Source organism: Octopus bimaculoides, chromosome 2 (assembly GCF_046866305.1).
Source record: "Octopus bimaculoides isolate indiv1 chromosome 2, ASM4686630v1, whole genome shotgun sequence".
In the NCBI taxonomy this organism is placed as follows: domain Eukaryota; kingdom Metazoa; phylum Mollusca; class Cephalopoda; order Octopoda; family Octopodidae; genus Octopus; species Octopus bimaculoides.
Genome location: NC_142929.1, coordinates 34,134,056 through 34,145,146, shown reverse-complemented (window position 1 = coordinate 34,145,146; position 11,091 = coordinate 34,134,056). Strand labels below are relative to the sequence as shown.

Genomic DNA, 11,091 nt, shown 5'->3' with positions numbered 1-11,091 from the left:
CCATCGATTCAACAAATTGTTGATCTCTTGGACATTAAATGCCTCGGCTTTTGAAGCAATGAAACACTCAATATGACTGTGACTGTTAATCACTTGACAATTAATAAATTATTTTCCCTCTAAATAATGTTGAAGAAATTTGGAAAAATGATACCCAGAGAGAGCAAGGTCAACAGTGCCATAATCTTTTCCTGAGTGACTTGGGCCATATGTGATCTTGCTTTATTTTAACACCCCTATATTATTGACCAATGATGGGCACTTTGTTTTTGTAATACTTCCATTTGATGGCAATACTTCTCTGCATTAACTGTTTTGCTTTGGTTCAACACTTCATGATAGATGACACCCTTCACCTCCCACCAAACACAGAGTATAACAATTTTGGGCTTAGCCCCTGGTTTGGGGATGAATACTCCTTTTTCATTGGATGCTAGCCATTGTTTTCATTGGATATGATTATAGAGAACTCAGTTTTCATCAGTCGCGATGATTCAATCCAGGAGAGGTTTGGTAGTAAGTCATGCTTTAGTGACAAATAGCAGGTGACTCTTTGAGAAGCAATCAAATGATGAAGGGTGCACTGACCAAGTTTAGACACTTTTCCTAGGTATTTTGTAATTGAAGTGTGGCTTAAATTGAACTGATTTTGTAATTCTTGTGTAGTTTGCTTTGGTCATCCAGATCAAGGGGGATCTGCAAAAGAAAATTTTCCTGTACAAACCTGGCCAAACTACCATTGGTTTTATCCAAAACATTGTTCGTATATCCAAAGGTTCCATAGACAAAGTGAATATTTCTTGCTGCTTCCATTGATAAAGAGTCCCTTTTGGATTCATACAACATGCAGTGTCTGATATGGATCTGATCTCATTTTAAAAGGTTAAAATTGATATGAATTTAACCTCTATGGTATAAAATAATCTGCAAAAAAAAAAAAGAGAAAAAAAATGTAAAAAATTAATGTTTAATCTAGTATTGAAAATGTCCCCTTAAGGTAATCATGTGAAATGCGACAAACTTTCTTTCCAACCTGATACTTATGTATGCATAAGTGTGTGTGTGTGTGTATGTATATATATATATGGGCCTCACCGAGGCGATGACTACTGACCGAGACCTTTGGAAATGTGCTGTGCGTGAGAAGACCCGGCAAGCCAAGTGAGATCGTTGCCAGGGCCCCTGGACTGGCTCTTGTGCGGGTGGCACATAAGATGTACCATCCTGAGCGTGACCGTTGCCAGTACCGCCTGACTGGCCTTGTAGGGTTTTCGAGCGAGATCGTTGCCAGTGCCCCTGGACTGGCTCTTGTGCGGGTGGCACATAAAAGACACCATTTCGAGCGTGGCTGTTTTCGTGCGGGTGACACGTAAAAGCACCCACTACACTCTCTGAGTGGTTGGCGTTAGGAAGGGCATCCAGCTGTAGAAACTCTGCCAAATTAGATTGGAGCCTGGTGTAGCCATCCGGTTGCACCAGTCCTCAGTCAAATCGTCCAACCCATGCTAGCATGGAAAGCGGATGTTAAACGATGATGATGATGATATATATATACATATATATCTCATACTTTGGATAGTTGTGAATTGTTGGGTGTTTTCTGTGGTAAAGGCCTGTATTCATTAGAGTTGTAGAAAGCAACTGTGGATATTAACCCCTTAGCATTCAGATTATTCTGTCAAATGTAAAGCTTTTTCATTCACATTGTTTCTAATTAATCATGCTTTATTTCGTAGATTTGAAATTTTGATGATATGATTATATACTTTTTGAGTGACATTGAAGGGTATGCATGATAGACTGGATCTGGTTGGTTAGAACATAAAACAGTCAACATATTTGGGCTGGATATAGCTGGTTTAAATGCTTATGGGTTAAATGAATATATGAAAGTACAATGATATTTAACATGTCCATGTAGACTTGAATGCAAGAAGATCTTATGCTGTGGAAATATTGGGAGAAATTTCTCTTCTGAGACAACATATATGAAAACACATTGGGATATGGATTGTATGATGCATGCATTTCTGCATCGTTACACCTTATCAGCTGTGAATATGAAATTCATTGTTCTCAGTGTTAAGAGGAAAACATTTACCCAAGACTATTCTTGCAGTGAAAGGTCTCCCCATGTTCAAGTGTTCACAATGGTGTTAAATATCATTGTGCAGGCATATATTTTATTCAACTGTGCTTTGTGCGACTCTAATAAATTCTAGCTTAGGCAAGTTTTGTGCATGCCAGCAAATTTACTCTTTTACTGTCCTTATTTATCAAAAATATTGTTCTGATAGAGCTGCGAATGGTGAATCCAATGTGGTTGATGATGCATAACTGTCTACAATCTGATGATGTGATTCATAACACACACACATGTATGTGTATTACTCTATTCAATTGGTTCAATGAAACAACTACTGGTGCTATTAAGTTATATACATTACATAATATGCATTACTAAATTGTCATTGTAATTAGTCACCTTAATATGAAAATCATGGAATGAAAGTTATATCATAAACTCCGCTCTTCATTTATGTCATATACCTGTATGTATGTGCATACATGTATGTATAGGTATTTATATATAGTTGTGATAATGAAGTGAAACCAAATAGTGATATCTTGAAGTGATTTAATATGTATCTAATGATTTCAAATGATTTCAAAATACAACAGTGTCAATACTTCCTTGATGGTCTTGACTCTGCTTATGCAGATACTCTAACAATGATTTGGAAGAGTTTGTTATATTGGACTTGAGTCGAAAATTCTAGTACCATGCACCTTTTCTTAGTGTAACATGAAATAGGTATTAGTATATGAATATATGTTCATGCACATTTTAAATATTTTCAGTATCCAGAGCAAATATGAAGAGATGACTGATATTTTTCTTTCAAATTTCAAATATATAAACATTTAAAATCACTTCTATCTGTTCTCTTTAGTTTGCAGGTAATTGTGTTTTGTTTGCTATCATCATCAGGATAGTGGGAAAAGTTTTTTGTTTGGAATGAGTCAGCATATGTTCGCTTTGTTTCACGACCTTAAACCCTCCCCCTGTTCTCTACTAAAATAATAAATAAATCCCACTTAAGTAAATCATTTGCTCTACCTACTCTCAATAGTTTTGCATTGCTGCCAAACAACATTTTAGAATATTGCCAGTAGGCTGAAACATAGCCATCAGGATTATATGAAGCAAATAAAAAACCCATAGCTTTCCTCATAACTTAGGAGCTAACATATTGTCCTGACTGCTTTGGCCAAAGCAGGAAGAATGCCAAGATCTTTGAATTGTGCTAAAATGGAGGTTCAGAAATGTTCATTCTCCATACCAGTGCCAATAAGCCTTGGTGCATCTTTAGCTTCTATATGTACCAATTGCTGTATTACCCCCTGTCTTGTTTTTCTTTTTCTTTCACAAACAAACAAGCAAATATACTCTTGTTTCACTTCTGTTTTAGACTACCTCATGGACACATCTCTCCTTTTCACTTAACCCTAATGTGTCTCAACCGGTATCCATGTTAATCCCCACATAAAACACATTTCCTAATCATGTCTCTGTAATTCTTTCTCTGCTCACATTTTTCTTATAACTATCAACCTTCAGAAAGACTACAACCACAAATACTGTTTCTTCTCCTACTACTAAAATAACTTCTTCCCTCCTGAAGTAACAAGCTGCACACCACTTCCATGTAGGCACACCTGATGCACCTGTCTCTTCTTCCTTTGTGGACACTTCTGTGTCTTAACCACCAGACTCTGCACTAAACACTTTTTCTCTAAGATGGCCTTCCTCAGAGTCATTCTTCATACCCTCATTTTCTTACAGACGTTTATATTAAACACCAACCTCAACAGTCTATACTGACATACAGATGTCATCTGTACTGCTTCTTTAGACAATTCATGAAAAATAAATTAACTCAGTATTGGATTCTTTTCATCAAAAAATGACTTTAATTCCTGGAAACATGGGTTTATTGTACCATAAAGCTATGACACAATCCCTCTCCTATTACCAAATGAATTATATATTTGCAGTATTAACAACTTGTTCCATCTCATTCTGATGATGTTCTATTGAGTTGATTTAAAGTTAATGTGCTGGCTAACCCAGGAAACCTTAGAAATCTATCTGCAACGATGCAGTATAGTGTTTATGTGTAGGTGGAGAATGCTGGGTATATTTGGTCAACACTTGTTCTGCTATTATCAATGAAATTTTACTTAAATGTTGTCAAGTTATTCAAGATATCCATTCATTAGGGATGGTGGGGAACCCTGCCAATAAAAACAGCACTACACAATATTTATCAACATGATGTACTGTTAAAACCAGGTAAAACTGGTTCATTGATTTATGACACATCACACTCCATTTCTGTTATTAGACTGAGTGATGCAACCAAAACTACTATTCATTAAACAACCTTTTTTTTCTATTGATGGGTGTATATCTTGTTACTCCATTTGGTTTCTTCTTAAAAGGTGTAGAATCTTAGTGTGTTTGTGTTTTGTTGCTTTCCATAATATACATTTTATGTACACTGAAATAGTTTTATTTGACCAAAATTATTTGTTACTGTATATAAGCTATATATTTTCAGAGTTTCTTAATTCAGTATAAATATAATCCAACTAGGAGTTGTGGTAATAACTTAATTTCTGTGAAGTCTGTTGGTAGTCAAATTTAGTTGTGTAGTCTGTTAATTATGGTGATTGTTAATTTTCATGCTTCTTACGAAGAATTTATCCTAATTTCTTTTTACATGATACTATTCTTGAGAAAATTGATCTATTTATGTATTTTAGATTGCATTTAGATACAGACTTAACTGATATATGAAACTACTGTTTTCATTATTTTCTTTTATATATCATTGTTTAAAATACATGTTCTACTTGAAAACCTGAAATAAACTCTTTAGCATTTAGATTACTCTGATAAATGTAATTCTTATTTATTCACATTGTTTTGAATTCATCAAACATTATCTCGTAGCTTCAAAATTTCAGTGATGTCACTGCTTATTTTTAGAACAACACTGTAAGGTAGGTGTGAGAGGCCAGATCTAGCTAGTTTTAGCATAAAACAGGTAGAATATTTGAACCAGATATGATGGGTTTAAATGCTTTATTTATTTGGTATTGATTTTCAAATTCAACTCATTTGTAGGAAAGGTGTTTGATCAGTTGAATTGACCCTGTACCTGAGCACTGCCTATTTTATCATAATTTGAAGGACAAAAAATAAAATCGGTTGTAAAGGGGGTGGGATAAGTCTTTCTTACCTCAGAATTTAAAAGAATGTTACTTTATATCACTAGGCTTCTTTTTCTTGGTGCTTGTCTGATTTTGTCTTCTACTGAACCTTTTACAACATTGATTTCTAACTTAAACAGGGCCTTGAATTTCTTCAGGAAGAGGTGTGTAATTGATTTCAATCAACCCATTATTTGAGTTTGTTTTATTGATTCTGGAAAGACCAGGAGGTCCCCGTTTCTTGTGTTTTTGTTTCCAGGTTTATTTCATCATCAGTATATGCTCTTTAGCTCCAGGTCAACCCTGATTGAGCAAACCTATGTCAAAAGGTTGTCTAACAACGACAATCCAATCTTGTTTGAATGGAAAGTAGATACAAAACCACACATATTTACATGTTTACATAATTCAATGTGTTCTTTTTCTATTTTAAGATGGTAGGGTGTAACTTGAGGGAGATTTAGCTGTCTCTATCAGAATAGGTCATGTTGTAGATAACAGAAATGAATGCAGTTTGTACTTCTTCTGAATTGTTGATGAAATTTGAAAGACAGGAGTAGGAAATGAGTGGCAGAGATGTTGGATTGGATAAGTGCTGTTTGAACAGTATTAACTTAATTTATCTGTTTATACATTCTGTCAAAGAGTACATGAATCCACCTATACTAGCTTATGGATATCCAGGTAAAAAATGTAATGATATTAAATGCTGTTTTTAGTCTTAATTCCAAAATCACTATTGAAAATTGAGAATTTAGACCTGTATATCATGCAAACTTTTGTATGTAAATGATTTGGATTTTAAAGGTGCACAAAAGAATAATTTGAATAGATTTTCAATCTATTAAATCTGATAGCTAGGGGTTAGTGTGTCCCCTTACTTCTGCTTGTGCAGACACAGTTGGCATCATACCTGACTGGTGGAGTTTCCACCTTCTGTCCAAATCTATGGTACCAGAGCCACAATAATTTGTCTGATGCTCTAGTGATTATGTCAAACCTTAAGATATATAAACACAGGCTTATTATCTTAAAAATGCTTGCTTTCACTTTTATAATTATACAAGTTTTAACTTTCTGATTTTTGTAATTAACTTTATTATTATACCATATTTTATAAATCTGAAAATTCCTGTAGATATATAGTGACAATAATTTAATGTCAATATCAGTCTCTCGTGGTTAACTTAATCCTACAATTAGTGTAATGTGACTACCTAACCTCTTGGGAGTTATTGGCAGGCAGACTCCACTCTATTACAAGCATTTGTGTCATGTCTCTAGTTTGAAGATTACATCTGCCTTTCTTTCCACAAGTTTTTGGAGGTCTTGAGGTAGGTCATAGATACAGTCCTTTCTTTTGTAAGTCCTTGCCTTTCAGTAGGCTGTCGGCTCCTTATAGGCGCCATAGAAGTGCTGTTGTGACATACAGTGGGTTTTTGTGCATTCTAAATGTGGCAGACCTCATCCATTTTCAGATCTGACTACAGTTGATTTCTCTGAGAGAGAGAGAGAGAGAGAGAGGCAGGAATTAATATCAGTAAATAACTGGTACCTTATTTTCAACTCAGAAGAGATGGAACTAAAGTAAAATTGACCTTAGCATAGAGTTACAATTCTTAGTGTACTGAGAGTTAGAATGAATACCACATATCTGATATTTCAACAACCCTGCCAATTAATTTACTGAGTATGTCATGTAAAGGGGATGGTAGACAAATGACAAGTTCAAACTGTGAAGACTATTTTAAATGGGTTTTAGATATTCTATCTTTAACTTGTTTTGGGGCAACACCTTGAAGACTCTAGTTGAACAAATTGACCCCAGTACTTAGTTTTTGAACCTGCTGCAATAAGGTGCATAAATCTGAGAGGGGAATATGTTCAATAAAATCATAATTAACTGATCCTCCTGTATTTTCTTTTACCTAAAGCCAAGAACTTTTCAGCACCCCCTTGTATAATGTGCAACAGGCTTCATCTAGTTTCCATAAGGCTTTGGTCAGCTCTGTGGGCTGTAAATAGAAGACACTTGCTCAAGGGGTTGTGCAGTGGGACTTGAACCCATTATGTGTTTATCTATTTTCTTTTACTTGATTCAGTCATTTGACTGAAGAGTTTTAGTTGAACAAATCGACCCCAGGATTTATTTTTATAAACCTGATACTTATTCTATTGGTCTCTTTTGCTGATCCACTAAGATATGGGGACATAAATACACCAACACTGGTTGTCAAGCAGTGGTAGGGGACAAACACAGACACAAAAACACACACACACAATATGTTTCTTTCAGTTTCTGTCTACTAAATCCACTCACAAGGCTTCGGTTGGCCTGAGGCTATAGTAGAAGACTATAGCCCAAGGTTCCATGCAGTGGGGCTGAACTCAGAACCATGTGGTTTGGAAGCAACCTTCTTGCCACACAGCCATGCTATCTGTAGTATTTTCAAATTTAGTTTCTCATTCAGTTTCTTGTAGCAATTAACTTATCTATTTTTACACCAACCACTCAATTTTCAAATGTGAATGGTTGCTATATCTTAAAAAAAAACAGTTAGTTTGTGTTGGGCATAATGAGACACAATTAAATGTCTGTCTTAAGCTTATGAACAATGAGTTTGCTTGTCAGTTTGCAAGAATAGCTGGAAGCAAATATTTGACAAAGATCTTCATTTTGATAGTATATGAAGGAAACTGAAGATCAGATAAGCCAATCGTGTTTTAAAGAAATGGAATTTTCTGATTATACTGGCATATGCTTATAAGGTTAGGTTAGGTAATTTGTGAAATGTATGTGTAAAGCCATAAGGTCATATGCTCCAATGCATTGATTGTGTGTGTGTAAATTCACATACAGAGGCACACTGAAATGGAATTAAGGCAGTTTTGTGTCATCTCTCATTTGCACCATTCAAAATTTCTACATTCTTTTTTTTTACTATGTTGAAACCCTTCCTTCCTCAGGAGGTAACAACTGATTCTTTTTGAATTTCGACTGTCAACCTCAATAAAACGTATTTTTTTGGTTAACCTGGTGGTTACAGTAGTCCATAGTTTTAGGTAAATAAAATAATAATAATAAACTGCTGGTGGGGGTCTGTTAGCAACAATTATTTTAGGAAGTTCGCAGGTTTTGATAAGTTCGTATAGTGTAGAAAGAGCCACTCCCCGAAACGTATTTTCTTACAGCATACGAACTTATTTAAACAGTTTTAGAATTGGACTTGTTGCTTTTATGAGGTAAATGCATTTATGTGTCTAATTTAATGTTAAAACACGAGAAGATTGGTACCGTTGGTAGCAGCTTCTAAAAATACAAAAAAAAAAAAGACATCTGTTTGCTGTTCACTCTGTCCTGCTGTTTTCCTTACCTGTTTCGTTGCTAAATAATGAGGTAGAAACATTTATCACTGTGCCAATAATAATTGAACAGCTGATATTTTGTCCATTCTACTAGGATTTTTCTTTTTTCTTTTTAACCAAGGCTAAGATATACATTGGTCTTCTCCACATCCAGATCTACTCTATTATTGGAAATAGGCTATCAATCAAGAGTTGGTGTTTCAGATTACGTCCAAAAGTGAACTTTCTCTAACCAACAATCTCAGACTCCCCAAACATGCTATTTGTAATCTCTTTGTCTTGACAGAGAAATAAGATATATCCTATTTCTCTCTCTCTCTCCCTCTCTCTATATATATAAACGTTTCATCCATTCTTAATAATTGATTATTACCTGGGTTTTAATTCCCAAAACGATACGAAAACAGAAAAGTATTAAACTTAACGAGGGAGTCACTACGTTGTTGCATCAACCTGTGAGAGATCACCAAATCATATCGTACAGCCCCAAATAAAGGGCACAATAAAATAGGTTTATGAATTTGTGTTGCAAGATCTCTGATGTGAAACCGTGTTGAAATAGATATTGTTATATTTCAGGATGGTCATTGTTTTTTTTTTTGCCAAATAAACACACGCACTATATATTCGTTTTTCACTCGTTTATTACTGTTCTTATTTTAAGTCCAGTTCATTGATATACAAAAATATGGGACGGTCACGGCTTAAACGCCTTTGATCATAGATCTTCTGGATCAATGATGATATGGGGTTAAACAATAACTTCTTGAAGTTGACTCTTCCTGTCCAGTAAGGTGTATGTGTGTGTGTGCGTGTAGACGATAGAAAAGAAAAAGGCAAGACTTCCTTCTGTACCCCGCCAAAATGACTGCGGTCTTAAAACATTTCTCATCGATACATTTACTTAAATTACTTTATATATATTTTAAAATATCTTTGTGGGTATTTTAATATACTACATATATTTTTAAACTTCTCCACTTGCTTGCTTGTTACATTTTAGTTTTTATTGTTATAGGTAGAATATTTTAAGATATATCTTGTAGAATCATTTTTATCATTTAGTATCTAAGAAGCACCCCCCCCCCCCCGTATTATTAGGTCACCTTTTTCTTTTAATCTTTTCGGGATCGATATAACAAAACACCAGTCAAGCACTGGCGTCGATGTAATCGACTCCCCTCCCCTCAAAATACTGGCCTTGAGCCAAAATTAGAAAGAATTATTATCTATAGTAGCAAACAGTTACGACCAAGTGTTGCTGGTATGGGACAGTTCAAAAATAATTTGTTCTTTTTTTCTTTCATTCTCCCTATGCAGTGACCCTTCTCGCTCTGCAAATATATTCAACAGAGGCTTAGAAAAAGCTCCCTACTTAAGAGAGCAGTCACGTAAAAATAAAAAGGAGAGAGAGTGGGAGGGAGAGAGCAAAACAAAAGCCATATCGGAATCTAAACAGTGTCTTCAATCCATGTGTTAGCCGTTGGAGAAAGTGGAAGGGGAATTAGCCGTTGGAGAAAGTAGAGGGGGAAAAAACAAAAAGCTCAATAGATCGGACTGTCAAACACACTTAACTAATAACACTCCCATTTAAAAGAAAGCAACCAACCAATAACAAACGCTAAGCGCGCCGGCACCAACGACAGACACTTTAGACTTAACTTCGTTCGGCCTTCTTTTTCCTTTAAACATTTCGACGACCGCTACTACTATTGTAGAATCTGTTGTTTTCAGTCTAGGAGTAAATTCGCTCAGCCTTAATGCACTATACATATCAAATGATTTGAAATTATAGACGGTCGGAAGTAAACAAACAACAAATCAACGGATATGTGATTACTTTAAAGAGATCTACAATATTCTTTCTAAAAACGTGAGTTGTCTACAAGATACTTTTTACCACGCTTAACTATTTTTTTTTTACCTCTTTTTTTTTTTTTTCATGTTAAATCAAGTCTTTGCGGGTAATTGGTTACAAGTTTTGATTTTATAAATTTTGAAATTTGTGTTGATTAAAAATATATTCCATTGTTAGATGTAAACATGATAAACAGTTGCATGTAGAATCACATGTGTCAACTTCTTAAATAACAACCTAACCATCTATCTAATATTTTTGTGTGTATGTGTGGCTTATTCAAAACTTGCTTAATTATGAACAGTAATTAATTATATATAATAGACAAAACTTTGTTTTACGTGTGCTGTTTGTATATGTATGCGATCTCTTTCCAAAAACTAGCACACTCGCTATTTTAAAGATAATCGTAAAAATTTCATCTACTTATTTATTTTCCTTTGTTAGTTTGTCCTTGACTCGATATCATTTATAAACTACTAAAATTTCACACGGAATATTTTCCTGTCTTATGCACACTTTTGTGTATGGGTTTTTGGCATGTCTATGCGTGTATGATTAAGCAAGTGGTTGTTAGTTCGTGTTGT

General features: G+C 34.8%; 1 protein-coding gene across 44 annotated transcripts in view; it reads left to right on the top strand.

Moving 5' to 3' along the window:
* The window catches only part of LOC106868006 (uncharacterized), a 553,573-nt gene that overhangs the window by 5,215 nt on the left and 537,267 nt on the right, over positions 1-11,091 (top strand). For 6 of the 44 annotated variants that reach the window (XM_089342737.1, XM_089342704.1, XM_089342625.1 and 3 more), the window contains exon 1: positions 9,764-10,519. The exons of 26 other annotated variants lie outside the window; for them this stretch is intronic. The gene's annotated coding sequence lies outside the window, so the exon portion shown is untranslated. Of the gene's footprint in view, positions 1-9,484; positions 10,520-11,091 lie in introns of those variants that run through there. 12 more of the 44 variants (XM_089342521.1, XM_089342397.1, XM_089342590.1 and 9 more) reach the window with 11 other exon arrangements.